Here is a 5,000-nt window from a genome sequence, read left to right as displayed (position 1 = left end):
TCAAGAGTCATTTTAAATCCAACTTACCATTCCAGTTTATAAAAGGAGAGTTTTATAGCATATTATACCCATAATATAATAAGATTCCTACCTGAGGATTTACCGGGTGATGGAACACATTTATCATAGCGTTAGTTAGGAGAAATAAATCTTACGTTTAATACCAGAATAAATTGCTGTTGGGGCGATTGGTTTAGTGGATAACGAGATTCTCCAGTATCTTCACATTTTGCCTTACGTTAAATAATGAATCTTTGTCTCTCTTTCTCGTGTGTGTGTGTGTGTAGGTGGTTATGATAGGGTGGGTGTGGTGTGGTGTGGTAGTAGGTGGTGTGTGGGTGTGAGGTGAAGGTAGGATGTGCGAGTGTCTGGGAGTGGTAGGGTGTGTGTGTGGTGTGGTGTGGGGGTGAGGTGTGGAGGGCATTCAGACGGTGTTCACGTGTGGGCACTTGTTACCTCTTGCGGGGTGTGTTTTTTCTTCCTTTTGTTGTTCGGGAAATTTACAGCCGCCCTTTTTTTCTTTCTTTTTTTAAGAAAATTGCGTTTCCCTGTGTTTGGTCTAGAGGCTCGTTCTGTTTGCAGGGAGGAGGAGGATGAGAAGGAGAAGGAAGAGGAAGGGAAGAGGGAAGGAAGAGGAGGGGGGAGGAGGAGGAAGGAAGAGGAGGAGGAGGAGGAGGAGGGAGGGGAGGGAGGAGGAGGAGGAGGAGGGGAGGGAGGAGGAGGGGGAGGAGGGGGAGAGGAGGAGGAGGGAGGAGGGGAAGAGGGAGGAGGGAAGGAAGAGGAGAGGAGGGGAGGAGGGGGAGGGGGAGGAGGGGGAGGGAGGGGGAGGAGGGGGGAGGAGGAGGAGGAGGAGGGGAGGAGGGGGAGGAGGAGGAGGGAGGAGGGGGAGGAGGATGGAAGAGGAGGGGAGGAGGAGGAAGAGGAGGGGGGGAGGAGGAGGAGGAGGAAGGAAGAGATGGTAAAACTAGAGGGTGTCAGGGAGTAGTGGCAAGGGTTCTAGGATGTCAGGGCGTAATAATAAGGGCTCTAGGGTGAGGCGGTACGACCAGATGGTGTCAGGGAGCTCTAGGGTGTCAGGGAGCTCTAGGGTGTCAGGGAGCTCTAGGGTGTCAGGGAGCTCTAGGGTGTCAGGGAGCTCTAGGGTGTCTGGGAGCTCCAGGGTGTCAGGAACAGCTCACCATCAGTGTTCACCGGGCCATAACATAGAGGCTGGGGGGAAGCGTCGTGTTGAACCCTCGGTAAGTTAATTGTCCATCGAGGCAGAGAGATTATATCCGTCCTGAAATGTCCTAAATCTCTCTATCTATCTATGTATCTATCTATCTGTCTGTCTATCTGTCTATCTATCTGTGTATCTATCTGTCTTTCTGTCTGTGTCTGTCTCTCCCCCTCTCTCCCGTACTACGTGTTTACCTCAAGCGACATAACTTTACAATCCCAATTTCAACAACTGGGCCGCGATTGGCCAACCCGCGGCGTGACGTCATCCACCCACAGCCCAGCCCAGCCGCCGGCCAATCAACACCCAAGCGCGAATTTTTTTACGAATATATCTAGAATTAAAAACATTATATAGTAAACTGAACTGATGAGACGAGAAATAAATAAATTAACTTGCTGAAATGTTATGTGGAGTTGAGCAGGAGAGTGAGAGCAATGAATGAATTAATTAAACTGTGTGAAGTGACTCAGCGACAACACACTGGTGCATGACTTCTGAAAACTGAACTTATATTCGTCAGATTCTAAAAAAAAAATAAAAATAAAAAAAAATAAAAAAAAACACCGAAAGTAAAATAAAAAATAAATAAAAACACCGCAAGAAAAAAAAACACCGAAAGTAAAAGTAAAAAAGAAAAAAAGAAAGTACACCGAAAGTAAAATAAAATAAAAATAACCCACCAGATAAAAGAAAAAAAACGAAATTAAATAATAAAAAAGTAAAAGAAAAACAAAAAAAACACCGAAAGTAAAAAAAAACAGAAATAAAAGAAAAAACACCTTAGGTTAAAGACAAAAAATCGATGGTGCTAAATTATGCGCGGCATTTCTTCTCTTTAGGGGAGGTGAGGAGGCGAGATGGGTTTGATAATTATTTTAATTATACCAACTTTAATATAATCAGAGGAATGTTAAAAATGACAGACCTTCTGGGAATGTGATAATTATATTTGGGATATTATTATTATTCTCCCCCTATCCCCTCCCCTCCCCTTCTGCTCCCACCCCACCTTTCTTCTCCGTATCATCCACTACCCCCTAGACCATATACCACCCTCATCCACCACCTCTCCCTCCTATCCTAACCACTCTATCTCACCCACTTCCTCACTCCACACTCCTACCCTCACCCCACATCACCCCTTACACCACACTCCACCTACCCTTCCACACACCTTACCTACCTCCACCTCTCCCTGCCAACCTAACCTAACCTAACCCCACACCCATCTACAGCTCCTACCTAATCCTTCGTCTTCATAAATCCATCCTTAATCCAGCAGCCTTCATCACTCCCTAATACCCGGTTAAACTAAGGGAACTGTTTTTATTTTTTCTTCTAGTTTATAATACTGTATAAAATCATCTCTTAATAGTCTCAAAATTCATCTCTAATAGTCTCTAAAATCATCTCTAAATTCAATAAAAGCGATGATTAAAAAACAAAAATAAAATCCCCCCCCCCAGAAACAAAAGACCTCATCATCATCATCCACAACAATAGCGACATCAACACAAGCAAACAATAAGGTCAACACCAAATCATCCTTTATACATGACCTACAATACAACTCCTACTACTGCTTTAGGCCTTAACATCATCACATAATGGATCACACTGTATATGATAGGTTCAGGGTACTCGCATTCACCACTTCCTCTGAGGGGGGTTACCTGCACCTCCACCACTACCAACACTACCACCCACCACAAGACTATATCATTACCACTACACCACTGACCAGAGGCTATACTATACAGATACCTTATATATTCTTAGAAACTCATATTGGTATCCTACAGGCGGACGAAATAGATCCACCATTAAATATACCTAATGGGGATACATTTATAAGACGTACTCAACTTTACGACGATGATGGATATGTATATTAAAATGTCTGATGTATTGATGGTAAGAAGTTCAGTTGATGGCGTCTGGGTAGCGGGGGAGGGGATGTATTGGAGTGAGAGGGGGGAGGAGGGGTCTAATGGGGTGAGTGGGGATGTATTGGAGGAGGGGTGTAATGGGGTGAGTGGGGAGGATGTGCTGGAGTGGGGGAAGGATGGGTGTGGGGGTGAGTGGGGGGTGCTGGGTGAAAGGGGAGGAGGGGTGTAATGGGGTGAGTGGGGGGATGTGTGTGGAAGAGGGTGTAATGGGGTGAGTGGGGAGGATGTACTAGTGTGAAGGGGGGAGGAGGGGTAATGGGTGAGTGGGGGATGTGAGGGAGGTGGGGGATGTTTGGGTGAGAGGGGGAGGAGGGTCTAATGGGGGTGGAGTGAGGGGATGTGGAGGGGAAGAGGGGTGTAATGGGGTGAGTGGGGGGAGGATGTAAGTGTGAAAGGGGGAGGAGGGTCTAATGGGGTGAGGTGGGGGATGTATTTGAGGTGGTGGGGGATGTGTTGGAGTGAGAGGGGGAGGAGGGGTCTAATGGGGTGAGTGAGGGATGTGTGGAGGGAGGAGGGGTGTGGGGTGAGTGGGGGGGGATGTACTGGAGTGAAAGGGGAGGAGGGTGTAATGGGGTGAGGGGGGGGTGTACTGGAGTGAAGGGGGGGAGGAGGGGTGTAATGGGGGGGGGGTGTGCTGGGTGAAAGGGGGGAGGAGGGGTGTAATGGGGTGAGTGGGGGGATGTACTGGAGTGAAAGGGAGGAGGATGGGTCTAATAGGGTGAACGTGGGGGTGGTGAGTAGGTCTGCTGAAGTGAAGAGGGAAGAGAAGGTAGAGAGAGAGAGAGAGGGAGAAAGGGAGGTAGAGTGGGAGAAAGAGAGATAAAGAGGGAGAAAGAGAGAGAAAGGACGAAAGAAACAGAGAGGCAGAAAGAGATCGAGAGAGAGAAAAGGAGAAAGATTAAGAGAAAAGAGAGAGAACGATTAAGAAAGAAAGACTGACAAAGGAAGAGAGGGAGAGAGAGACGGAGAGAAAAAAGACAAAGAAATATTAAGAAAGAAACTTTGACAGAAGGAGAAACAGAGAAAGATTGAGAAAGAGAGAAAGAAAGACATACTTCGTCGCATTTCTACCTTACATAAACTAACATATTACCTGCATGAATAACACCATAAACTCATCTGTTGCATTAGAGTCTTAATTGACACCAAGATTCCTGAGCTGGATAATTTAATGTTTAATGGGTGGGTGGGTCGGTGGGTGGGTGGGTGGGTGGGTAGCTGGATGGGTGGGTACAAGGGAGGGTCAGAGGTCACGCTATTTGATAAATGAGTCACCTGAAGAATATGCACCCCATTTTAATTCATCTGAAAATTAATCACTATAATGTTAACCTACCTTAACCTAACCTAATTAAACCAAGCCTAATCTAACCCAACTTAATCCAACCTAATCTATCCTAAACTAATCCCCCCAGGTAGCGTGAGGGTATTTAATCTGCAGGTGAAATAAGTTAGGGCGTCTAATTTTCAGGTTGATCCAGACACCTTAACTGACGTGAGAAGTGACAGCAGTGAAAATGAATGTGAGAGACACAGACAGACAGACAGACAGACAGACAGACAGACAGACAGACAGACAGACAGAGACAAAAAAGTATATTCGATCACAAAAGTTGAAGGTCATTTTTTAGACTTATCCTGACATATCTCTCCCGTCGACAAAAGACACGTCGAAAGGTTATATAGCATTAGTCTTCTCATTCACGGTATAAAATATTGTGAAGAGAATTCTGAGAGAAATTCCATTTCTGATGTGCCACCCACTTAGCACCTGTCATCAGTATCCTGGTACAGTGATTAATAGATCCACATCCACCTGACCTGACCTC

Source organism: Homarus americanus, unplaced genomic scaffold (assembly GCF_018991925.1).
Source record: "Homarus americanus isolate GMGI-L3 unplaced genomic scaffold, GMGI_Hamer_2.0 scaffold49310, whole genome shotgun sequence".
NCBI lineage: Eukaryota > Metazoa > Arthropoda > Malacostraca > Decapoda > Nephropidae > Homarus > Homarus americanus.
The sequence above is the reverse complement of the archived record's forward strand: the minus strand, read 5'-3'. Positions refer to the sequence as shown.